Below are 27,357 nucleotides of genomic sequence, written 5' to 3' on the forward strand. Positions count from 1 at the left end.
TTTATATACAACCATAAAAGACCCTGAATAGCCAAATAGAACTTGAGAAATAAAAGTGTGTGTGTGGCATCACATTTCCTCATATCAAACTATGCTATAAGCTACAATAATTTTTAAAAAAATGGTGCTGGAATAAAAACAGAAATATAGATCATTAGAATATAATAGAGAGCTCACAAATAAATCCTCATTTGTAGAGTCAATTAATTTACTACAAAGGAGGCAAGGATATTAAATGGGATAAAGGCAGTCTCTTCAATAAGTGGTGTTGAGGAAACTGGAAAAAATAAAATTGGACCACTTTCTTTCACCATATACCAAAATAAATTCAAAATAGATTAAAGTCTTCAATGGAAGACCTGAGACCATAAAACTTATAACCGTTTTTATGAGGCCAATATAGTCATTCTCAGATGCACTTGAAGAAGCTGAGACATTACAGAAATTAACAGATATATCAGTGGCAGGAAATAGAAGATTTGAGGTTTAAGCACAGACACTAAGTCCAAAGACTTGTTAGTTTAATCACTGTTCAGGTCAAAAGAAAAATTACATCATTAACCTCAAAGAAATGCTAATAGAGTCTATATACAATAGAAATTATAAAATATCAATAATATGTTTTCTGGTTTAAGTATTGAGAATTTGAGTACACACAATTTCAGAATATTAACAAATCAATATTCTAGACCTATTAGTCTTAGAATCAGACTTTAGACTGGGATGAACTCACCACAATAAATGTAATTTTATAAAACCTATGACAGGCAACCAGTTAACTACTCCTCAGGACATCTGAATTACCAAACGATCTTCTTAAATTTAATGAGAAGTAGAAAATACCCTTACTAATATAATCACCTTTGCATATGCCAGTGAAAGAGCACAGAGCAACAGGTCATTTCATAGGTGACTCTTGGCAGGTTTTTTTTTTTTTTTTTTTTTTTTTTTTATATAGAGAAAAGAGACAAAAATGACATTCACAGGCACCACAAAGTGCACAACAGATGGCGCAATATCTGCCCTAGTCAGGAAATTGAACTTGTCTAGAAAGAAGCAATTTCTCTTACATATTTTCCTGGTAGAGCAGAAAATTAAATCAACACAGACACCTTAAATTTCTAACTTATTTAAAATATAAAAAGTTTTGGTTGGAAAATTGTTTAACAAAGTGTACAAATAATTTATTGTGGGGCTCTTTTGGTCAGATTTGGATCAAGAAAATAATTTGTTTAGCTGTTAGGAAGTCCTGGTTATTTCAAATGATTGAAATTTAATTTTCTTCTAAATTTTTTACTGATTCCTCCTAGTCAAAATAAAGATCACATCATTAACTTCAAGGGAATGTTAATAAGTAAAAATAATTGAAAACTTTATTAAGTTCAATTAATTGGTTTTAAAAGTGGTTTTGTCATGGTTCAGTAAGCAGTGTATTGTACATAATTTTAATGATCTTCAATTCAGCTCAGCAAATAAAATTTGCATAGTAAAGCAAAAATTGAGTTCTCTTGATAATTACCAAAATCATTGGCCTGTTTGGTATTTGTGATAAATTGGTTAATTAGGTTTTTATTGCATTTTCAAATTTAAGGGCTCTAAAACAAAGGCAATTTATTTCTCTATATAAACTAAAAAATATAACAAACTTGCTATAGTACACTTAATAATAGCTTTGGACATTCATCTTACAATTTTAATATTATTGAGATGGGCATAATCATAAGTTTCTGTCAAATGAAACCTTAATATTCAAAAGATTTAGGCTTATAATACAAAATCTTATTTATTCACTGCTCATCATAACATGGTATTAAATTCTGTGGGTCAAAAATTATACCATAAAAGTCAGGAAACGGCTATTTATGCAACATGCATTTGGGATATGTATTTTACAATTATGTTTGCCAGGCTTGTAACACTACTTAAAATTGATGGTTTTTATTTATCTTGAATGACAAATCCTCATTTCAGTGTAAGAGGTTATATATTGTTACATAAACACTGGCCTATAGAACATAAGCTGTGCTTTTGACATGTAGAGCCACACAAAATATTATAAGTTTTATAAAATATGAGTATTTTAATCAATTTAGAAATCTTGTAACACTGAAATGTTTGACTCTGTCCTCCTAACACTGGAACTATAAATAAAACTTTCTGAAGGTTAGTTAGCTTCTCTAGAGGAATCCTGGCAATAGCTGCATAAAATATGTGACTACAAGACAACAGTCACTATTGATATTTTAAGTGAAAAGATAAAATTATTGCTATCTAGGGTGTAATTATTACCAATTATAAAATATTTATTATGTACCAGGCAAAACAACAGGCATCTTTACACCTTATTTTTAAAATTCTAATAAAAGTCTTATAAGGTGGGTATTGTTATCTCTAGTTTGCAATTACTAATTGAAAAAGAGGTGATTCCAATCCATGTTTGGACTCAAAACCTTTGCCAAGTTGTGGTATTCTATTTAAGCATTATCTAAATCAAATAAATAAGAAAAAAAAACACAGTGATAACACATGATGTTTAATTTAAAAACCATGTTTATTCACAAAGTAGTTAAAATGTAATGTCACCAGTGTTTCATTCATTTAACATTTAGCATTGTTTAAAAGCATAGATCCAGTGGCTGCATAAGATTCTTGGATCTTATGCAGCCACTGGATCTGGGTAAATAAAATTTACCCAGATAAATTTAATTCTAATTTTCTTTATATCTGTTAGAAGACATATACATGTTAGTGATAAACAAAATAAATAGAGAAAAAAGAATACAGGCTGAGTCTCTACAAATTCAAGATGACTGAAATCATATCAAGTATCTTCTCAGACCATAGTGGCCTAAAATTAGAAATCAATTACAATAAAAATCAATGAAACACATGGAGGCTAAATAGCATGCTATTATACTATGATTGGGTTACCAAAAAGATCAAAGAAGAAATAAAAAGAATCTTAGAAACAAATGACAATGAAAACACAACAATCCTAAATCTAAGGGTCATAGTGAAAGTAATCCTGAGAGGGAAGTTCATAGCACTATAGGCCCACCTCAAAAAAGCATAAAAACTTGTAACAAGGCAGATGCCCCAGGTAGGGGACGGGCCACCATCATCTCAGCCATTGAAAACTTCACACCCTCCCCAGCGCCCTGGCAGTCTTCCTACCATCACCCCGTTATGGTTCGCTTCTGAATGTGCCTCTGTTGCAGCTCCTCCTTCCCTGTCACCAGCTGTCTGGTTCACCGCCTTGTCTTTCTCTGCAAGGACAGCAACGGTCTCCTCCCAGGTTTCTCTCTCCAGTCTCAGGCTCTCTGAACCTATCAGTCAGCCAGGTGGCTCTCAGGTCAGGGTGTGTTAAAGAATGAGAGTTCCCTGGGAAAGAGCCCTCTACCTAGTGGTCTCGAGAAGTGGAGCTGCTGTCCTGTTCATTGGAAGCTGTGTCTACTTTAGCTATTGGAGCTTGTCGTCAAAGATTTTATGAAGAAAGAATGACTTACCAACTCCTAAAATCAACAACTTCAAGGGCCCTCTGAAAATCAAGGGTTACAAAGATACTTGGGACACAGACACAAATTGGCAGAAGAATAGATGGATGGGATCTGAGCTTTGTCCCAAAGCAGAAAGAGAGAGCAGCTGAGGGTCATGCTAGGAGTGTTTATTAGCAAGCTAACAGACAGGCAAACTCCAGGAGAAGGTGAGGGACTGCTGATTAGGGTGCCCCTGACAGGGAAGCACCCACGGCGGGGCTGGGTCCCCTCCTGGAGCTACCTACTTGCTTGAACAGGAAAATCTTGCCATTTTTAAAGTAAAAGTGGATCTTGTCAGAGGCCTGAATATCCACAGCCACAGTGACCACCAAGCAGTTGTGAGCCCCAGAAAGCTGGTCCCAGGTGTCGCACACACTTGGACTCAAAGGAGTGCCCCACTGCACAACAAAAAGGAGAGAGAGAAATACATAACCAGACATCCTGATAAGAGAGATCATGGGGAGACAAAAACCAGCCCGCATATGAAAGAAAAGCAGGGATCACCAGAAAAGGAAGTAAACCAGTTAGAGGCAAGCAACCTACCAGAGCAAGAATTCAAAGTAATGATCATAAGATGGCTAAAAAGAATGGAAGACAAATTTTACAATATGAGTAAGAACCAAGAGGAAATGAAGAAGAACCAAGAAGAAATGAAAAGTGGCATTGCTACTATAAAGAACTCAATAGAAAGCATCAAGAGTAGACTAGAAGATGCAGAGGACAACATCAGTGAGCTAGAAGACAAGAGGGGGAAAAAATACCCAATAAGAGCATCTTCTGGAAAAAAAAAAAAATTAAAAAGCAGGAGGAGATCCTAAGGGAACTTTGGGACAATACAAAACAAAACAATATTAGAATAATAGGAGTTCCAGAAGGAAAGGGAACTTAGGAAGGCATAGAAAAAAAAAATGTTTGAAGAAATAATGACAGAAAACTTTCCTAAGATAGAAAAAATAAAATAAATAACCAACCCAAATCCAAGAATCTCACAAAGTCCCAAACAAAATGAATCCCAAAAGACCAACACCAAGGCGCATTATAATTAAATTGGCAAACACCAACTACAAAGTAAGAATCTTAAAAGCAGCCAGAGAGAGACAGAAAGTTACATATAAAGGAACCCCCATCAGACTAGCAACTGATTTCTCAACAGAAACTCATCAGGCCAGAAGGGAATGGAATGAAATATACCAAGTCATGCAAAAGAAGGGTCTGAATCCAAGAATACTGTACCCAGCAAGGCTATCAATCAAAATTGAAGGTGAAATCAGGAGCTTTATAGAAAAAAACCAGACTAAGGGAATTTATCCAGCAGGGAATTTAACCAGCAATGCAAGAAATGCTAAAGGGTCTGCTGTAAAAATAAAGAAATAGGAAGCGAAGAAGGAACACAGGGGTATAGAATAAAAATGATGACAAATAAGTACCTATCAATAATAACTTTAAATGTAAATGAATTAAATGCCCCAATCAAAAGACAGAGGGTAATGAATTGGATAAGAAAACAAGACCCATCTATCTGTTGTCTATAAGAAAACCATTTCAGAGAAAAAGAAGCACACAGAATGAAGGTGAAGGGATGGAAAAGGTTTTCCAGGCAAATGGAAATGAAAAAAAAAAAAAGCTGGGGTAGCAATACTTATATCTGACAAATTAGATTTCAAAGTGAAGGACATAAGAGATAATGAAGGCCACTTCATAATACTAAAGGGAGCAATCCAACAACAACAACAAAATAACCCTCATAAACATATATGCACCCAATACAGGAGCACCCAAATATATATAAACAAAACTGCTGGAGGAAATTAAGGGAGAGATTAATAGCAATACAATCATAGTAGGAGATTTTAATACCCCGCTATCACCTTTGAACAAATCATCTAAACATAAAATCAGCAAAGAAACATCAAGCCTAAATGAAGCACTAGACCAAATGGAATTAATCTACATCTTCAGAACATTTCACCCAAAGCCACAGAATATATATTCTTCTCTAGTGCAAATGGGTCATTTTTAAAGATAGACCACATGTTGGGACATAGTCAAAGTCTCTTCAGATTCCAGAAGATAGAAATCATATCAAGCATCTTCTCAGATCATAGTGGCATAAAACTGGAAATCAACTACAATAAAAATAATCCAAAGAAATCAAACACATGGAGACTAAATAGCATGTTATTAAACAATGACTGGGTTACCAGAGAAATCAATGAAGAAATTAAAAACATCCTGGCAACAAATGACAAGGAAAACACAACAATCCAAAATCTATGGGACACAGAAAAAGCAGTTTTGAGAGGGAAGTTCATATCACTACAAGCCTATTGCAAAAAAACAAACAAACAAACAAACAAACAAAACAAAACAAAAACAAAAAAAAAAACAACAAGAAAAGCCCAGTGTAAGCAGGAGGAAGGAAATATCAAAAATCAGAGTGGACATAAATAACATAGAGACCAAAGAAACAATACATAAGATCAACAAAACCAAGAGCTGGTTCTTTTAAGGATAAACAAGATTGAGGAACCCCTAGGCAGGCTAACCAAGAAACAAAGAGAGAGGACCCAAAGAAACAAAATTAGAAACTAAAGAGGTGAAATAACAACAGACCCCACTGAAATACAAAGGATTGTTAAAAAATAGTATGAACAACTCTATTCCAACAAACTGGACAATCTGGATGAAATGGACATATTCCTAGAAAAATATAACCTTCGAAAACTCAAACAGGAAGAATCTAAAAATCTCAATAGACCAGTGCCTTTGGGAGAAATTGAAACAGTCATCAAAAAGCTTCCAGCACCTCTTCCGCCATGCTGCCGGCATGAGTGGGATAGCCCATGCTAGCATGGAGATGGCTCTTTTGTTTATTGCATCGGACTCGGCTCCCTGGTGGTCCTTGGGGATCATGACTGGAATCCCCAGCCAGGACCATGAGGGACCCCCATTCCGAAGAGCCTGACTGGCCGCGGTAGGTGTGTGTTTGTGTTTTTGTGTGAGCGCTCTGGAGGGACTGCCCCTCCATCGGGGCTCTTACCTGGGTGTTTACCGGCTGCTGCGTCAGCCATGGTTTGAGTCCAGATTCGAATCTGTAATAAATTCTAGCATGCTTAATCAAAAAAATAAAAATAAAAAAAAATTAAAAAAAGCTTCCAGCAGACCTGATCTGTGAATGGGTTGTTGACAGGAGAGCAGTCTTTGGTTGTGAATAGGACTCAGATTCAAGAATTTGCCCTTGCAATGGCACCAAAGTTTGACATAGCCCCAGAAGACTTCAAAACATCACAACACTGGCTGGATAATTTCCTTCAGTGAAGTGAACTGTCTTTAAGAAGATCTACAATATTGTTTAGGTTGGAAGATACTCAAGTTATTAAGCGAGCACTTGCATTCAAGTCCTTTATTGATGATGCTGACTTCTCTAAATACAATCTTTCCAACATGATTGCTATGGATGAAACTGCAGTGTTTATGGGCCAATCATCTCTAACAACAATTGAACAGCGGAGCGCCTCCTAAGTGCACATTCCCTCCACTGCTTACGGAAGTGCACATGTTTCCTGTATTTTGGCAATTGATCTGGATGGCACAAAATCCCACCTTTAATCATTTCTAAGGGCAAGAAGGAAAAGATTGAACGTGTTTTGGGCATTTTTATTCTTGAAACTGAAAAAGCCTGGGCCACACAAGTAGTTATGAGGAAGTGGGTTGATTTAATGCTGTCGCTTGTTATGCGAGGGAGCCAAAGAGGTCTGCTAGTCTGGGATGCAGCCAACACTCACCGCGCTAAAGACATGAAGACATATATTCACGAAAGAAAAAATAGATCAGATAATGATTCCTACAGGAAAGACGGCCTATCTCCAGACTCTTGATATTGCAATAAACAAGCCATTCAAAGACAATTTGAGCATGGAAATTAATAACTACATTGAAAATAGAATGAGAGAAATCAGCGTGGAAACTTTGTGAAACCTAAACTGCAAGAAGTTGTGACTTGAGTGAAGAATTCATGGGAAAAAATCACTGACAGTTGCATTGCAAATGCACTGCGAGCAGGCTACCTTGACAAGAAGACAGTGCTTTTGCTAACCATGAGAGATTTGGTCCACTGATTCTGAAAGAAATGGAGTCACAAGAAATTCACCAGGAAATTCAGGAATTGAATTGTTATGATGATGTTCCAGAAGATGATGACATGATTGTCATTGAATAAATGAGTAAATTATTAATAATGTAGGATTCATAGTTTGTCTGGTTTGTGTTGACAACTACCATACTACCATACCGTATACAGGTAATAAATTTCCTTTATTTTCATTTAACAATAAATGTGTACTGTATTCTTCTTCATGGAAAAATAGGACATCCCCTGAAAATAAGACCTAGTGCATCTTTGGGAGCAAAAATTAATATAAGACACTGTCTTATTTTTGGGGAAACAGGGCATCTATCAAAATTTAAGCTGTAGGGTCTTGGAGGTAGCGGTGCCCACAGGGATGGACAGCCTGGTGAGGGATGGGGTCCCGGGGTGGCCAAGGATAGGAGGGGGTGGGAATTTAAACTATACATATCCATGATGGAACAAGTTCATATTCAGAAACATTCCACAGCAGACTGATTTTCCAAAAGTGTGATGAGAGAGTAATACTGGGCCCACATTCTCTTCCAGAATTCTGCCACTCCAGGTCAAGAGGTGGAGTCTGCCCCCCCCCCCCCCCCCCCCGCTCCGGAAGGCTGGGTGAGATTTGGGGGTTGCCTGGCTGCGTGTCTGACTTCTGGTCCAGGCTAGACCTCTCTTAGAGTGCTGCTCCCGGGCTCACCCATTATGTTATGAGGAAGCCTAGGCTCTCTGGAGAGGCCACATGCAGGGTGTGGATCTAGCTAAAGTCTTAGCCAGCAGCGGCATCATTTGCCAGCCCCGTGAGTGGCCACACTTCCCGGGACTCCAGCCCCGCCGGGAGGTGCTGCAGCATGAGCAGAGCAACCCCACTGAGCTCTGCCTGCCAAACCCACCAGATTTGTGAACAAACATAAATGTTGTCTCAGATTTGAGCTAATTTGTTACACAGCTTCAGCAATTGAGAGAGAGATTTTAGTAATATGAGAACATGCAGCTGCTGGTGGTGAAAACCAACAGACCCTTGTCAGAGACTGTGGGCCGTGGCTGTTGGGCAGCCCACCATGCCTGGAGGACCAGGGCAGGCCAGAGGGATTCTGCAGAAGCTGCCTGGCCTGGCTGGGGAGTGCTGACGCAGGCCTCCGTAAGCAGCCCTCTGTGGGGAGCGTGTATGACGGGCCAGTGCTGGTCCACAGAGGTGAACAGGCAAAAGCCCCGGAAAGGCAGTCACAACGGTGAAGGAGAAGAACAAAGCCGGAGGGCTGTCACTGCCTGACTTGAAGGCTCACTCCGAAGCTGGTCATCAAGAGAGAGTGGTCTTGGGGAAAGGACAGGCAACTAGATCCAAGTGCTCTGCCTGCACGAGGGGTGCGGGACTGTGGAGGGAACAGGATGGAAAGTGAAGGGCCCTGACCTTGGACCGAGCTCTCCTCATCTGCCCGTCTCTGACTGCAGGGCCCTGGGCAGGTCACCTACCATTTCTGAGCCTCAGTTTTCTCATCTGTAAAGTAGCGAGAATGATACCTACCCCATGGGGGGCTGTGAGCACCAATGAACCTAAATTTGGTGCCAATAGAGGGCCCTGCTAATGTGAGACATAACTTGAACACATTTACTGTGATCAGCTTTGAGGGAACAGAGCAGTGCAGAGGCTTTCCACCGGGTCAGTGGTGACCCAGAGCACCCTGTGTCCGGGTGTGTCGGGAAGGGAGCATGAGGGGTCCGCAGTTCCCCTGCAGGTCCAGCAGCGGTGTCTGGGCCCCTCCCACCTGCCCCCAAGTTCCTGGCCTTCCTGCCCCAGGTGGGCACTCCCATGGGGTCTGTCCTCCCAGGCATGCAGCTGCCTGGCTTCCCCGCTGCCGCCCATCAGCTGAGCCTTTAGTGAAGGGCATGTGATTAGGGTAATTCTACCTGAAACTTGTGCTTCCCAAGTTTATTTCTGCTTGAATATTTGCTCTTCCCACCCAATGGAATGTCTACTGCTCCATCGGACTTGCATTCCTACCTGAAGGAGGAGGTGTTTACCAATTGTCTCCTGAGAGCCGTTAGTTCTGGATGGCATCTCACTGGCTCTGATGCCCCGATTGTCCAGGGGGAGCCATTCTGGAGGCAGAGGCTGCAGCTTATGAGGTGACTGGGCAAGCTGGCTTCCGAGGGGTCCTGGCAAATGAATCATGGCCGGGTTTTCAATAAAAATGGAGAATTGAAAAAAAAAAAAAAAAAAAAAAAAAAAGCTTCCAGCAAACAAAAGCCCAGACTAGATGGCTTCATAGGAGAGTTTTATCAAATATTCAAGGAATAACTAAAACCTATCCTCCTCAGACTATTCCAAAAAAATTGAAGAGGAAGGAACACTTCCAAACTCCTTCTATGAAGCCAGCATCACTCTAATATCAAAACCAGATAAAGACAACACAATGAAAGAGAATTACAGGCCAATATCCCTCATGAACATAGATGCCAAAATCCTCAACAAAATTCTAGGAAATTGGTTCAGAAAGATCATACACCATGACCAAGTAGAATTTATTCTGAGAATGCAAGGATGGTACAATATCCGTAAATCAGTAAATGTGGTACATCACATAAATAAATTGAGAGATAAAAATCATATAGTCATATCAATCAATGCAGAAAAGGCATTTGACAAAATCCAACACACTTTCTTGATAAGAACACTCGGCATGGTTGGAATAGAAGGATCTTATCTCAACATAATAAAAGCTATATATGATAAACCCACAGCCAACATCATACTCAATGGGCAAAAACTAAAACCATTCCTCTAAGAACAGGAACAAGCCAGGGATGCCCACTCTCACCACTCCTGTTTGACATAGTACTGGAAGTACTAGCCATTGCAATTAGACAGGAAGAAGAAATAAAAGGCATCCAAATTGGAAAAGAAGAAGTAAAGTTATCCTTATTTGCAGATGACATGATATTGTACATAAAAAACCCAAAAGACTCCATCAAAAAACAAATAGATTTAACAAATGAATTCAGCAATGTAGCAGGATACAAAATTAATGCCAATAAATCTATGGCATTTCTATACACCAATAGTGAACTTACAGAAACAGAGACTAAAAAAGCAATCTCATTTACCATTGAACCAAAAAACTTAAGATACCTAGGAATAAACTTAACTAAGGAGGTGAAAGACCTTTACGCAGAAAACTGCATGACAGTGAAAAAAGAGATAGAGGAAGAACATACCATGTCCATGGATTGGTAGAATCAACATCATCAAAATGTCCATACTTCCCAAAGCAATTTATTTTGTTGTTGTTCTTATTTAATTAAATAATTAATTATTCATTTTTTAAATCAATCTTTATTGTTCATATTATTACAAAGGTTCCTCATTTCTTCCCCCTTCCACCAGGTTCCCACCCAACCCTTCGCCCTCTCCCCACCCCCCATTGTCCTCATCCATAGGTGCACAGTTTATGTTCAGTCTCTTCCTCCCTCCCTTTCCCCAAGAACAGTCAGTCCACTCCCCTCCCATATTGCCGACTCTACTACAATGAACCGCTATTATTGTTCATCAGGTTTTTCAATCTCCTTTTTTTTGTTATTATTATTTTTTTAATTAATAAACTTTTACACTTCTAAGAATAAATTTTAAAATCTAATAATTTTAAACCTTGTTGTTGTTTTTTTTCTGCCCTGGGAATTGAGAGGAAACTTGTTTACATGTAAACTTGCCCTTAGGCTATCAAAAGGTGTAGCCAATCAAGTGTAAATGGACACATTGTTTAAACATAGCTGCTGGTTAGAATTGGATTACCTGTTCTGGGTGGGAAGGGCTTGTCATTCCCTTTCTCCATTAAAATTAAGGTGTTAGCTTTAAAACCTCTTTTGGGCAAGAGACCTTAAACTTTCAGAACTTTAAATTTTTCAGATTGTAAATCAGTTACTTAGCATTTTCTCAAATCAATAATACCTCCACATGCCCAAGGATACACTTCACACAAAAGACATTTCCAAATAGATCAACCAACCTCATCCAGGCCCCACACAAGGCACTCACAGATCAACACCCCAGCCCTATACTAACTCAACACATCCAGATCTAAGCCTTCCTCATTTGATTCAGCAGACCCACAAGTTCCCCCAAAAGTTTCCAGCCATGTCTAAGAGGCAGCCGTGGGGTGGAGGCATGCAAGGAGCGAGCTGTTCCGGGCCTGGATGCTCCAGGCCTGGCCTCTGTTGCTCTGGTCGGTTCCACAACCAGCTGCTCTGGGCCTGGCCCCACCCGACCCGGCTGCTCTGGGCCCGGCTGATCCGGGCCCGGCCGCTCCGGGTCTGGCCGCTCCGGGCCTGGCAGCTCCGGACCTGGCTGCTCCAAGCATGGTTGCTGCTGCTCCGGGCCTGGCAGCTCCCAGCCTGGCAGCTGCTGCTCCGGGCCTGGCCACACCCGACCCGGCTGCTCTGGGCCTGGCTTCTCTGGGCCCAGCCGCTCCGGGCCTGGCAGCTCCCGGCCTAGATGCTCCGGGCTTGGCTGCTGCTGTTCTGGGTGTGGCTGCTCCTGACCCAGCTGCTCTGGGCCCGGCTTCTCTGGGCTTGGCCACTCTGGGCCTGGGTGTTCCTGGACTGGCCACCCTGGGCTTGGCTGCCTCCGCCTCAGGCCTGGCTGCCACTGCCCCAGGTCTGGCTGCTCCAGACCTGGCTGTTGCTGCTCTGGTTCTGACTGCTGCTGCTCTGGGGCCTGGCTGTTGCTGCTCCAGGCCCGGCTGCCACTGCCTTGTGCCTGGCCACTCTAGGCCTGGTCGCCGCCATTCCAACATTCTGTCCTTTTAAAAAAAAAAAAAAAAAAAAAAACAACCACGCATTTATGTTGCAATGTTGGCTGGTGAGTTGAGTTCTGACTTAGTCTTCGAGTTTTCAAGATCTTCCCCAAAGCAATTTATAGATTCAATCCACTCCCCATTACAATACCAATGGCATATTTCACAGACTTAGAAAGAACTCTCCAGAAATTCATTTGGAACAAAAAAATACCCCGAATAGCCACAGCAATCCTGAGAAAGAAGAATAAAGTAGGAGGGATCTCAGTACCAGATTTCAAGCTTTATTACAAAGCCACTGTTCTCAAAACAGCCTGGTACTGGCATAAGAACAGACATATATCGATAGATCAGTGGAATAGAATAGAGAATCCAAATATCAACACAAATCACTATACTCAATTAATATTTGACCAAGGAGGCATGAACATACAATGGAGTCAAGACAGTCTCTTCAATAAATGGTGTTGGGAAAATTGGTTAGATACTTGCAAAAGAATGAAACTATATGACCAACTTACACCAGACACAAAAATAAACTCAATATGGATACAGGACTTAAACATAAGACAGGAAACCATAAAAATACTAGAGGAATCCACAGGCAGCAAATTCTCAGACATATGCTGAAATAACTTCTTTGCTGATTCTGCTGCTAGGGCAATGAAAGCTAAAGAGAAAATAAACAAATGGGACTACATCAAAATAAAAAGCTTCTGCACAGCAAAAGAAACCGTCAACAAAACAACAAGAAAACCCACTGTATGGGAGAACATATTTGCAAATGTTACCACTGATAAAGGTTTAATCTTCAATATCTACAGACAGCTTATACAATTTAATAAAAGGAATATAAATGATCCAATTAAAAAATGGGCAATGGACCTAAATAGAATCTTTTCAAAAGAATACAGAAGGAAGGCTAAGAGGCACATGAAAACATGCTCAAAGTCACTAATTACTGGAGAGATGCAAATCAAAACAATAATGCGGTACCATCTCACACCTGTCAGAATGGCCAACATCAACAAATCAATAAAGGACAAGTGTTGGCGAGGTTGTGGAGAAAAAGGAACCCTCCTGCACTGCTGGTGGGAATGCAGGCTGGTGCAACCACTGTGGAGAACAGTATGGAGTTTCCTCAAAAATGGAACTCCCATTTGACCCAGTAATCCCACTCCTAGGAATATATCCTAAGACACTAGAAACACCAATCAAAAAAGGATATATGCAACCCTATGTTCATAGCAGCACAATGTCCAATAGGATTTGGAAATAGCCTAGATGCCCGTCAGCAGATGATTGGATCAAAAAACTATTGTATACTGTGTTTATGGTATACTATGTTGCCTTAAAAAAGAAGAAATTCTTATAATTTGCAGCTACCTGGATGAAATTGGAGAACATTATGCTGAGTGAAATAAGCCAGGCAATGAAAGAAAAACACTCATTTATGGATAATAAGGAACATTATAAACTTATGAACAAAAAGATAGATACAGAGACATTAAAGAAACAAACAGACTGTCAAATTACAGCGGAGAAGGTAGGGAGATAGGAGGAGATAAGAGATCAACTGATGGACTTGTATACATGCATATAAGCATAACCAATCGATGAAAAACTATGGGGAGGGAGGGCATGTATGGGAGTGGTGAGGGTGGGGATTGGTAAGGTATGTACACATATAATACCTTAATTAAAAAGGTGAGAGAGAAAAAACCCCACTTATAATAATGTTATCCAGTCCTACAACTTAAATAATTAGAAAGAGAGCAACAAGAAAAACATAGAGTAAGCATAATGAAGAAGAAAATAATAAAGATCAGAGTGGAAATATATGACATAAAGACCAAAAAATGTATACCAAAGATCAATAAAATCAAGAGCTATTTCTTGGAAAAGATAAATAAGATTGATCAACCTTTAGTCAGACTCACCAAGAAACAAAAAGAGAGGACCCAAATAAACAAAATCCAAAATGAAAGAGGTGAAGCAACAACTGACTCCACGGAAATACAAAGGATTGTAAAAAAAAGAAAAAATACTATTAACAACTCTATTCCAACAAACCAGACAACCTTGATGAAATGGACATATTTCTAGAAAAATAAAATCTCCCAAAACTCAGGAAGAATCAGAAAATCTGAAAAGGCTGATAACTACTGATGAAAATGAAGCGGTAATAATAATAATAAAACAAAACATACAAAAACAAAACTTCCAGCAAACAAAAACCCTGTTTTGTGAAGATTCACATGGGAGTTTTGCCAATTATTCAAGGAAAACTAACACCTAACCTCCTCAACTTATTTTTATAAAATTCACGAGGAAGGAACACTTCCAAGCTCTTTTTATGAGACCAGAATAATCCTAATTCCAAAACAAGATAAAGATACTACAAAGAAAGATAATTATGGGCCAATATCCATTATGAAAATAGATGCTAAAACCCTCAACAAAATTTTAGCAAATCAGATCCAGCAATACATAAAAAATTATATACCATAACCAAGTGGGATTTATTCCAGGGATGCAAGATTGGTACAATATCTGCAAATCAATAAATGTGATACAGCACATGAACAGATTGTAAGACAACAATCACATTGGTTATTAAGATTACAGAAGTTTCAAGTGTACAAGTGGTGCCTCACACAACGAACTTAATTCGTTCCAGGAGCAAGTTTGTTATGCGAAAAGTTCGTTATGTGAAACGCGTTTTCCCATAATAATACATGTTAAAAAAAATAATTCGTTCTGTAGCATAAAATATGCTAAGATGACATAAAAAAAGATAAATTTTTTGTTATTATTTTTATTTAGATACATCTAAAAACATAATTTAAAAAAAAAACACACACACATTTTTTTAATTTTAAGACAGACTAAGTAGAGTCTACCGAATCTTGCACATCTTCATCCATTTTCTGCTTTTTGGCCGATGGTTTCATGAAAAACCTGTCCAAAGTCGTTTGTTTTTCTCTTTTCTCCAACATCTGCCGGAAATAACGGACAAGAGTATCGGAGTAAAGATCGTTGATCCTGTTTGCTTCAGCTGAATCCGGATAGTGGGCATTGGTAAACTCCTGAACTGCTTTCCATTTGACCAGGATGTTCTTGATGTCAGCAGTTGGGATTGGTTGATTGTTTGATTGTTGCTCCTCGTTATCAGATGACGCTTCCCTTTGAGCATTGTCCTGTTGCTGGACCAGAAGTGCTTGGAGCTCTTCAGTTGTCAGCTCTTCTTCGTGTTCCTCAATAAGCTCCTCTACATCCTCTTCCTCTACCTCTAATTCCAACCTTTGGGCCACTGTGATGATGTCCTTCACCACTTCTGTGTCATCAACTACTGCTTCTTCCTGGGTCCACGAAGGCACAAGCATCTTCCAAGCAGAAATGAGGGTCCTTTGTGACACTTCTTCCCAGGCCTTCTGTATAAGTCGTATTGCCATAAGGACATCAAATTTCTCCTTCCAAAACTTTCGGACAGTCATATTGTCTCCACCAAACTCGCATTCTTCAAACACCTTATTAAAGAGGGCTCTAGTGTAGAGTTTTTTAAAGTTCGCAATAACTTGCTGATCCATTGGCTGAAGAATGGATGTGGTGTTTGGTGGCAAATACTGCACCTTGATAAAAGGATAATTTTCCTGCAATATTTCCTCTAGGTCTTTTGGGTGAGAAGGGGCATTGTCAAGTATCAGAAGGGCTTTGAGCGGCAGTTCTTTTTCCAGCAAGAATTTCTTCACGGCAGGAGCAAAGGTTTCCAGAATCCATTCGTTGAAGATAACTTGGGTCACCCAGGCTTTTTGATTGGACTTCCAATGGACGGGCAGTTTGGACTTAATAACGTTATTTTTCTTGAAAATTCTTGGATTTTCAGAGTGATAAACCAATAGAGGTTTGATCTTGAGGTCTCCGCTGGCATTAGACGAAAACATAAGGGTAAGTCTGTCCTTCATGGCTTTGTGTCCTGGCAATTTCTTCTCCTCTTTTGTAATGAAGGTTCTGCTCGGCATTCTTTTCCAGAAAAGACCCGTTTCATCGGCATTGAACACTTGTTGTGGGCAGTATCCTTCATCCTTAATACATTTTTGAAAGTTAATAGAGAACTTTTCTGCTTCTTTCTTGTCAGCACTGCCAGCCTCACCATGCATAGTAACGCTGTGGATTCCACACCTTTTCTTAAATCTAAAAAACCACCCCCTGCTGGCTTTGAATTCTTCTTCATTATCTTGATTGCTGCTACTTCCAGGGACGTTTTTCTTTAGATCATCATAAATTCTCTTGGCTTTGTGACAGATAATATCTTGGGTTGTTACGTCACCTTTCACCTGCCTGTCCTTAATCCAAATCGCTGATAGCCTCTCCATTTCCTAGTGGATTGAAGACCTATGTTTTTCATGAAATAGTTTTGATACTCCTTTGGCTACTTTGGCTGATTTGATTGCATCCTTATTTGTCAAAATGGTGAAAATGGTGGTCTTGCTGAGGCCAAACTCTTTGACGAGGTCACACTGTTTTACCCCACATTCACTCCTTCTAATTATTTCCTGTTTCATTTCAACAGAAATCACCTTCCTGCTTTTTTTAGAAGCCATGATATAAAAAAAATATTGAGTTTAACTTAAAAGGACGACTGCCGTGATACGTGTGTGATTTAATTCGTAATGAAGAACGATTGCCGCGATACGTGCTTAAGTTAAGCACAGTGACTAACGACTGCCTGCAGTGCCTGCGCGGAAGGATGCAATACATCAGCAGCGATCGTGGAAGCTCGGGCAAAGCGGTCGTGGAAGCTCGGGCGACTTCGTTGTGTGAAACGAAGTTCGTTGTATGAATCATGAAATGAAGTTCGTTGTGTGCAGCGTTCGCTGTGCGAGGCGTTCTTTATGCGAGGCACCACTGTACATTTCTGTGATACATCATCTGTATATGGCACTGTGTTTATCACTCAAAGTCAAGTGTTCCTCTGTCACCATATATTTGACACTCTTTATCCTGTCTTACCTCTCTTAACTCTGCTTCCCCTCTGGTAACCACCATACTGTTTTTGTCTACAAGTTTTTTGTTTGTTTTGTTGTATTTGTTGATTTCTTTTTTATATCCCACATATAAATGAAATCATATGATTCTTGTTTTTTTCTGTCTGAATTATTTTGTTTAGCATGATATTCTCAATATTTATCTAGGTTGTCCCAGATGGCAGTATACACTGAGGGGCCAGATTATTATGATCTCTGAATGCATAAAAATCTATCCACTCGGTGTATATTCTATATAATAAAAGGCTAATGAATATCCTGTGTTTTGGGTTTTAAAAATAATAGAAAAACTGCAGGTTTAACTCCTACTGGCTCCAGACTCCCCAGTAGCCAGAAGCTCTGCTGCCTTTAACAGCTGGATGTTACCTGAGTCCTCGGTCTCTGATTTAGCTCCTGTGTTCCAGGTCAAGAAACCCAGCCTGGGTAGATTAGATATAGATATAGATATAGATATAGATATAAATATAGATATAGATATAGATATAGATATAGATATAAATAAATATATAGATAGATATATAGATATAGAGATAGATAGATGATAGATAGATAGATAGATAGATAGATATAGAGATAGAGATATATGATAGATAGATAGATGATAGATAGATAGATAGATAGATAGATAGACAGATAGAGATAGATAGATATTCTGTGGTACTCAATATGATTCATTAAAAATATTTCCAAATGTGTGCAGGAAATACTGCCTATTCAATCTACTTCTCAGTGTTTTACAATACATATTAGCACATTATAATTCTATGAATTCCTGCAAGTATAAAATTATTTAACTTTTTAATGTTTCCCAAATTTATTTGATCATGGAACCATTTTTTATTTATTATAGCAGCTACTTACATACCATACCATTCAGAGAAAAGTTATGTTAGATCATCTTATTTTATTATTTGGTACTGCTATTGCCTTATTTAGTTTATGTACACTTTATCAAGTATTAAGAGTAATATGTTAATCTCCTTATACTTATTCTAAATGATCTTCTTGCTTTGTGTCCTTACAAATATCACATTAATGGGTACAAAGCTTGGTTTATTTTTGGTCTAAATATATAACTTTTTTTTCTTAGAACTAAACAGTTTATTGCCAGCTGCCAGAATATTGTAATAATAAATAATACAAAATGCTCAAAGTCAATAAAATTATAATGAAAATGCTAAAATTTTCCAAAGGTACACATTTTTGGACTTTAAGACTATTTTATTTTTATTTTTGAATGTTATTTTATAGTTTATCAGTGTTTTCCAAACTTTTGACATATGTGTACCCCTTCTATAATTTTCGTAATGCTGAGTACCCCTCATACTCATGAGAACGTAGAATTAGGTGCAGCTAAGCATGGTGCAGTGCATATCCCCACCAAACTCCAGTGCAACGCATATCCCCACCAAACTCTTCCCGTACCCCTGGGGGTACGCATACCACACTTTGGGAAACACTGGTCTAAGGTATTACAAATAGTAATACATATGTCTCTCTTTTTTTTTTTTCCTCCATTGACCTTCCCCCAGCCTCGCCTAACCCTGGCACATACCCTCCCCGCTTCCCCCAGTGTCTTGCATCCATTGGTTATGCTATTATGCATGCATACAAGCCCTTAGGTTGATCTCTTACCTCCCTACCCCAAAGCTCCCCAGCTTTCCTGATGTAGTTTGACAGTCTGCTCAATGCTTGCATGCCTCTGTATCTATTTTTGTTCATCAGTTTATAATGTTCTTTGTTATCCAAAAATGAGTGAGATCATGTGGCATTTTTCTTTTACTGAATAGTTTATTTTCCTTAGCATAATGGTCTCCAGTTCTATCCATGCTGTTGCAAAGGGTAAGAATTCCTTCTTTTTAACTGCAGTGTAGTATTCCATTGTGTAGATGTGCCACAGTTTTCTAATCCACTCATCTGCTAATGGGCATTTAGGTGGTTTCCAAATCTTAGCTATGGTAAATTGTGGTGCTATGAACATAGGGGTGCACTTATCCTTTCTGATAGGTGTTTCTATTTTCTTGGAATATATTCCTAGGAGTGGGATTATTGGGTCAAATAGAAGTTTGATTTTAAGGTTTTTTTTTAAGAAAAACTCCATATTGTTCTCCACAGTGGCTGCACCAGTATGCATTCCCACAAGGGTTCCTTTTCTCTGCATCCTCACCAGCACTTACCATTTGTCGATTTGTTGATGATAGCCATTCTGACAGGTGTGAGATGGTACTGCATTGTTGTTTTGATTTGCATCTCTCTGATGATTAGTGACTTTGAGCATGTTTTCATAGGCCTCTTGGCTTTCTGAATGTCCTCTTTTGGAAAGTGTTCATTTAGGTCTTTTGCCCATTTTTTGATTGGATTATGTATCTTTCTTTTGTTAAGTTGTATGAGTTCACTGTAAATGTTGGAGATTAAACTCTTATAAAAAATAACATTTGCAAATATGTTCTCCCATGCAGTGGGTATCTTGTTGTTTTGTTGATGATTTCTTTTGCTGTGCAGAAGCTTTTTATTTGATGTAGTCCAATTTGTTTATTTTCTCCTTAGTTTCCATTACTCTAAGGACTGTATGGGTACAACGGTCTGCTATTTTGCTGCCTATGGCTTCTTTAAGATTTTTAGGTTTCCCATCTTACGTTTAAGTTCTTTATCCAGTTTGTGTTTATTTTTGTGTATCATGTAAGTTTAAAGAATATACTATTGATCAAAATTTTTCTTTTTTTTTTGCAAGTATCTGTGTACAGTTTTCCCAAGACCATTTATTGAAGAGACTTTCTTAACTCCATTGTATGCTCTTGCCGCCTTTGTCAAATATTAATTGAGCATAATGGCTTGTGTCAATTTATGGGTTCTCTGTTCTGTTACACTGATCTAGGTGTCTGTGTGTCTGTTCTTGTGCCACTACCAGGCAGTTTTGAGAACAGAAGCTTTGTAGTATAGCTTGATCTCTTGTACAGTGATTGCTCCAACATTGTTCTTCTTTCTCAAGATTGTTGCAGCTATTCAGGTTTTTTTTTTTTTTAATTTCAGATGAATTTTTGGAGAATTTGTCCCAGGTCTTTGAAGTATGCCATTGGTATTTTAATAGGAATTGCATTGAATTTATAGATTGCTTTGGGTAATATGGACATTTTAATGATTTGATTTTTCCAATCCATGAACATGGTATAGTTTTCCATTTGTTCATGTATTCCTCTATCTCTTTTTTTCACCGTCCTGATATTTTCTGAGTACAGGTCCTTTATCTCCCTTGTTAAGCTTATTCCTAGGTATCTCAGTTTTTCTGTTGCAATTGTAAATGGGATTCCTTTTTAAATTTCTCTTTCTGTGAGTTTATTATCACTGTATAGAAAAGCCATTGACTTCTGGGTGTTAATTTTGTAAATATATACCTTTATAAAAGAAGTTCGATGAAGTTAGTTGATAAAATAATGAATTTTTAATTTGGAATTTTAAAGAAATACTAGAGATTGGGTGCATGAAATTCATGCACTGGAAGGGGGACCCTCAGCCAGTACTGCATCTCTCACAGTCCAGGATATCTCACAGTCCAGAGCCCCTTGCTCCTTACCACCTGCCAGCTCAATGCTCCTTGCAGCTTGGCTCGCTGTTCTTTAGCACTGCTACAGAGGCAGGAGAGGCTCCCACCACTGCAACTGCACTAGCCAGCCATGAGCTTGACTTCTGGCTGAACAGCCCTCCCAGTGTAGGAGCGAATTGACCACCAGGGGGCAGCTTCTGTATTGATATTCTGCCCTCTGGTGGTCAGTGCACATCATAGCAATGGGTCCCTCCATCAATTGGTCGATTTGCATATTAGGGTTTTATTATATAGGATATTTTTATTGACTTCAGAGTGTGGGGGAGAGAGAGAGAGAGAGAGAGAGAGAGAGAGAGAGAGAGAGAGAGACCAATGATGAGAGATGTTAACATAAAGACATTCAAACCTGGAAAGAATTTTGTAAGTTTATTTGAGCCAAACTGCTGACAATTCTGGGGAAGCAATATCTCAAGGAATTGGGATAATGCTCCAGAGAATGGTGGTTTCTCATCTATTTTTATACATTGCAATCAAAGGAGTGGACATAGGTGGGTTACATGAAATCCATTGGTGATAGATTAGAGAGGCTAAGGAAGCAAAGCTGTGGGGAGGGCGGGGGGAATCCTGGGATTGGAGTAAAAAGTAAAATGATAGCCACACAATTAGGTGGTACAGGACAGTTAACAGTGAACAATTAACATGATGACAATAACAATGAAGGAATTTGTGGTATCTGTCATGGCGCCCAGGCATATTAGGTTGTGCCCCAATGGGTCCAGAAAAAGGGAAGTTACAAGTTATCCAGACATTTGAAGGATATGCTATCATAGATGCAAAAAGACATATAGGTTCAGTTCAGGTAAAGGTTGACCTTGTCAGGGAAGATACCAGGCTAGGAGGTGACTACCCACCATAACTGCTTTTAGTTAAAGTTTAATTTAAGACAATCCTTTGTGGTAATTTTAGGTCTTTGAGTTTGCAAGACTGTCATGCAGGCCTTTCCTGAACTTGTCAGGTTAGCATGTGGTCATTTTGTCAACAGAGAGAATCATCAATTGGCTGCCTCCTGCACACCCCCTACTGGGGATCAAGCCCTCAGCCTGGGCATGTGCCCTGACCAGGAATCGAACTGTGACCTCCTGGTTCATAGGTAGATGCTCAACCACAAAGCCACACCTGCTGGGCTAGTTGACAATTTTTAACTATTCAATACTTATCAGCTATTATGGATATTACTGCTGTTAAGTTCATGTCTATATTAATCAGGCTTTCATAGTTATAACTTCTAAGTATCTACTTTCTATACTTGAATGCATAGTAATTGGAACGTAAGCTACTACAGTATGAACATTCTTACAAAAAATCTACATTACATAGAGGCAAAGAGTATAGCATCTAGATTTAGACTACTAGATTTTAGGTTTGCTATACCACTTAGTGAATAATACCAGAATTGTCACAGTGAAATGGTTGCTCAGTGATGGCTTATTGTTAGTGTTATATTCAGGCCATTTTTAAATTAATGAGAATGCTTGATGAATTGATGTGGTTAATAACTTGGGGGCAACACATTTTTATAATGACTAATTCCTTTAGTGATATCGGTTCATCTTGCACAAAGAATTTCTCTCTTTCACACTTTTGTATCTTCACTAGTAGTCCATAAGACTGCGTAGGAGAAACAAGTTTTCACAGAGTAGACAGGAGACTCTTAGAGAGAGAAAAAAAAATGGCAGCAGAATAGATGGACTTGTCCTGAGCTTTGTCTTAGAGCAGATAGAATGAGCAGCTGAAACATATAACACCCACCCCAAATTAGCAAAGGAAACTGAGCTGGTGAGACAGTTTGCAGCCAAGAAGGACGGGGACCCCTGGATAAATGTAAATTCAAGGATCTGGGCAGGAGAGTCTGCCAGACCTCTGAGTCCAGAGGGTCAGATGGAAATGTCACGGCACCGAGCCATGTTCCTTGGGACAGGCTCAATGTCTGACTTCAGAAAGGAGGTCCTCAGGACTGCTGGAGGCAGGGGATTCTAGATTTGGGTCCTCTGTCATGAAAGGCTGAGCTCAGAGGGGGAACCCTGAAGGGCTGACCAGACCATGCAGTGCCAGCAGAAGCTGAGCTCACAGAGGACCAGTCTTTCCCCTCTTTGTGGCCTGTGCTTTTTTCACTAAACCTAGTTCTTTTTTTTTTTTTTTTTAATAAAGAAGAACAGTTTTTATTTTTTTATTTTTAAATATATTTTATTGATCTTTTACAGAGAGGAAGGGAGATAGATAGCTAGAAAAGTCAATGAGAGAGAAACATCAACCAGCTGCCTCTTGCACACTCCCTACTGGGGTTGTGCCCGCAACCAACATACATGCCCTGACCAGAATCGAACCTAGGACCTTTCAGTCTGCAGACCGACCCTTAACCACTGAGCCAAACCGGTTTCGACTAGACCTAGTTCTTAGGGATACAGACACTCATGTACCTAAGGTGCAGGAGAAGGTGCAGATTTGTGGTGTTTGGAGAAAGGCTGGGGAGAAGAGAGTGTCCAAAAGTGGCAGTGAGTCTGGCGCTGAACCATACCTGAGCCAGGGACCTGGGCAGCAATTTTCTCCTGAAGAGATAGCCCCTCTCTCCAGTCTCTAGGCAATCAATACAGCCACATCCAGATCCCACCCTAATGGTACAAAGGAGTTTTAAAAAAAATCTGAATAGTTCCTGAGAGTCCACAGGAACTGGCCTAAAGAGAGGCCTTCATTCCCAGCAACAGGAAACTGAGAAACAGTACAGAACAGAAGACTGGGATCTTAAGCCAGGCAAAAGATGACACTTCACCATTTTATTTTTATTTTTACTTTTTAAATTATTATTTTGTCATCTCTCTCTTTTTCTTTCTTCTTTATTTTTTTGTGTTGCTTTGTTTTCAATTTCTTTCCGCATTATATTTTCATCATTCTATTTTATTTTATATGTTTATACCATTTTAAATTAATTTTTGTAAATTTATTATTAATATTATTATTTCCTTCTCATTCTCTTTCTTCTTATCCACTTATCCCCTTTCTATTTACTCTATACTGAACTGAGATGCTCTCCATATTCATCCAATTCTTAACTTTATTTTCTGTATATAAGCTCAGCCTCTATAGATTTGCCCCCAAACTGTTTGCTGGGTGTTTGGTGTCTGTATTTTTGGGATTTATCTATTGGTTCTGTAGTGTTTTCCTTTTCTTTTCTTTTATCTCTTATCTTTATCTCTGTCTTTGATATCATTTGTACTCTATTTTCTCTCTCCTAATTCTCTTTTCTCAGGTGGTCACTTATATTGCAGTTATTGGTGTCTTGAGTACATTCCTGTTTTGTTCCCTTCGTGTCATGTCTTATCCAGGAGAATTTTATCCTGTCCGGCCATTGTGCTAGAGAGCAAGCCACATAATCAGACATGTGGAGAGGAAACTCTGTGCATAAATGGGTCAATAACACCCCAGACCCAACTACAGATGCAGGAATAAGGAGGCAGTGAGGGGGAGAGTGTGAGTGAGTAAGGGAGGAAAAGAGGAGTGTGTGGTCTTGTGGTATGTGTGTGTGTGTGTGTGTGTGTGTGTGTGTGTGGCAAAGTTAGATCCTGCAGGTCCTTTGGGGACAGGCTAACTGAGATCACCTAACGAGGCAGCCTCTGTTACCATTGCAAACAGTACTAGGAGGCCAGGTCTTCCTCAGAGGCCTTGCCTTTTTGAAGGGGAGAGCTGCTATAACTGGGAGCCGAGAAGAGCCTCCATCCCGGGTGCCCTCAAATAACACCTGGGACTCTAGAGCCACCCTGCCAGGGACCTACTACCTTAGCTATGATCCCAAAGTCACAGAGTCTCCAGCCACCTGTGAATTCAGAAGCATGCTCCCCTCTGACCAGACCAACGCTTTAGCCCAGGGCACTGTGATCACATGAGCAGCAGACACGTGAGCTGCCTGCTCCTGTCCAAGGATCAATAGCCCCATGAGAAGATCACTGAAGGCCAAAGAGCCTCAGCCTCACTTACCCTGCCCCTGTCCAAGTAGCAGCAGCTGTGTGAGCATACCACTTCCCGTCCAAGGAACAGCAGATGCATGAGAAGCCTGCCCCCATTTGAGGAGCAGCAGCTGCAAGGACTGCCCACCCCTGTCGGAGGAACAGCAGCCACATGAGCAGATGGCTCATATCTGAGTTGTAGCAGCCACGTTTAGCTTGCATATGTCCAATAAGAAGCAGCTGGGGGAGCGGTCTGCCCCTGTCCTAGGAAGAGCAGCAGCTTCATGTGCAGCTCACTCCTATTTGAGGAGCAGCAGCCACATGAGCAACCTGCCCCCCTATGAGGAACATTAGCCCTGTAAGCAACCTGCCCCTGCCCAAGGAGCAAAAGCCTCACAAGCAGCCCATCCCATCCAAGGAATAGCAGCAACATGCAGCCAGCCACCATCCCAGGAATAGCAACCACATGAGCAGTCTGCTTCCATTTGAGTAGCAGCAGCTGCGCACAGCCCACCCCATCCGAGAAACAGAAGCTGTGTGAGCAGCCTCTCCCCACCAGCTAGAGGAGCCACCACTGCTGTGAACAACACCCAGCAGAGGAGCTGCTGCCAACTGAGTAACAACCATAACCAGAGGTGCCACTGCCACTCTCAAGGAGCAGCCCCTGCATGACTCAACAACTAGATCAGTTCATGAGATCAAAAATGGGTAGACAAAGAAACCCACAAAAGAAAGAAAAGGAGGAATAGCCAGAAAATCAGCTATGCAGAACAGAGGCATGTGATATGTCAGAAAAATAATTCAGAATAAGGGTCATACAGTTCACTGGATGGATGAAAAAAATCAACAAAATATGTAAGAATCAAGAAGAAATGAAGAGCGATATAACTGCAATAAAAAACACCATGGAAAGTTTCAACAGTAGAATAGGAGAAGCGGAGGACGTAATTAGAAGACAGGGAAGCAAACCACACCCAAACTGAACTGCAAAAATTGGAGAAAAAAAATTAAAAGACAGGAGGAAAGCCTACAGGAGCTATGGGACAGCATGAAATAAAGCAACATACAAATAATAGGGATGCAAGAACAACAGGGAGAGGAACAAGGGTTAGAAAACCTATTCCAATAAATAATGTCAGCAAACTTTTCTAATGTTAGGAAGAAAAAAGTCACGAAGCACAGAAACTCTCAAACAAGATGAACTCAAAAAGACCCGCACTAAGAGACATCATAATTATGATGGCAAATGTACAGGACAAATAGAGAATCTTAAAGGCTGCAAGAGATAGAACATTATGTACAAGGGATCGCCCATTAGATTATCAAATGATTTCTCAACAGAAAACATCAGACCAGAAAGGAATGGAAGGAAATTTACAAAGTGATGCAAAGCAAGGGGCTGAATCCAAGAATACTCTATCCAATAAGGCTGTCATTCAAAATTGAAGGGGGAAAAAAAAAGCTGAGAGTTTATCACTACCAAGCAAGTAATGCAAGAAATTCTAAAGGGACTGGTGTAAAAGAAGAAATAGAAAGGTGAGAAGGAACACAGGCACACAAAACAAAAATATTATAGCTCCAAGCAATACCTTTTCAATAATAACTTTAAACATAAACGAACTCAGTGCTCCAATCAAGAAATATCAAGTGGCTGAATGGATAAAAAAAAGACCCATATATATGCTGACTACAAGAGACCCACCTCAGAACAAGTGAAGGGATGGAAAAAGATCTTTCAGGCAAATAGAAATCGGAGGTGGGAATTAAAAACTGAGGTAGCAATACTTATATCTGACAAAATAGACCTCAAAGTGAAGGTCATGATAAGAGATATGGAAGGCCACTTCATACTACTAAAAGGATCTATACAACAAGAGAATATAACTTTGATAAACATATATGCACCCAATCCAGGAGCACCCAAATACATAAAAAACAAACAAACAAACAAAAAACACCAAAAAACAAAAACAAAAACAACAGAACAACAACAACAACAAAAAAGCTTCTGGAAGATATCAAGGGAGAGATCTACAATAATACAATGGTAGAATAAACCACTGACACCACTGGATAAATCCTCTAGACAAAAAATCAGGAACAACAATCCTAAATGACTCACTAGATCAGATGGACTGAATTGACATCTTCAGAACATTTCACCCCAAAGCCACAAAATATATGTTCTTCTCAAGTGCACCTGGAACATTTTAAAAAATAGACCACATATTGGATCACAAGTAAAGTCTCCCCAAATTTAAGAAGATTGAAATCATACCAAGCATCTTCTCAGACCACAATGGCATAATAGTAGAAAT

General features: G+C 39.6%; 1 long non-coding RNA gene across 1 annotated transcript; it reads left to right on the plus strand.

The window, feature by feature from the left end:
• Nucleotides 1–5,094: 5,094 nt before the first annotated feature.
• LOC123651443 lies at nucleotides 5,095–26,903 on the plus strand. The gene is made up of 2 exons (XR_006740167.1): nucleotides 5,095–5,165; nucleotides 26,815–26,903. It is a non-coding gene; the product is annotated as an uncharacterized LOC123651443 (long non-coding RNA).
• Nucleotides 26,904–27,357: the final 454 nt, after the last annotated feature.

Source organism: Pipistrellus kuhlii, unplaced genomic scaffold, assembly GCF_014108245.1.
Source record: "Pipistrellus kuhlii isolate mPipKuh1 unplaced genomic scaffold, mPipKuh1.p scaffold_m20_p_54, whole genome shotgun sequence".
NCBI classification, from domain to species: Eukaryota; Metazoa; Chordata; class Mammalia; order Chiroptera; family Vespertilionidae; genus Pipistrellus; species Pipistrellus kuhlii.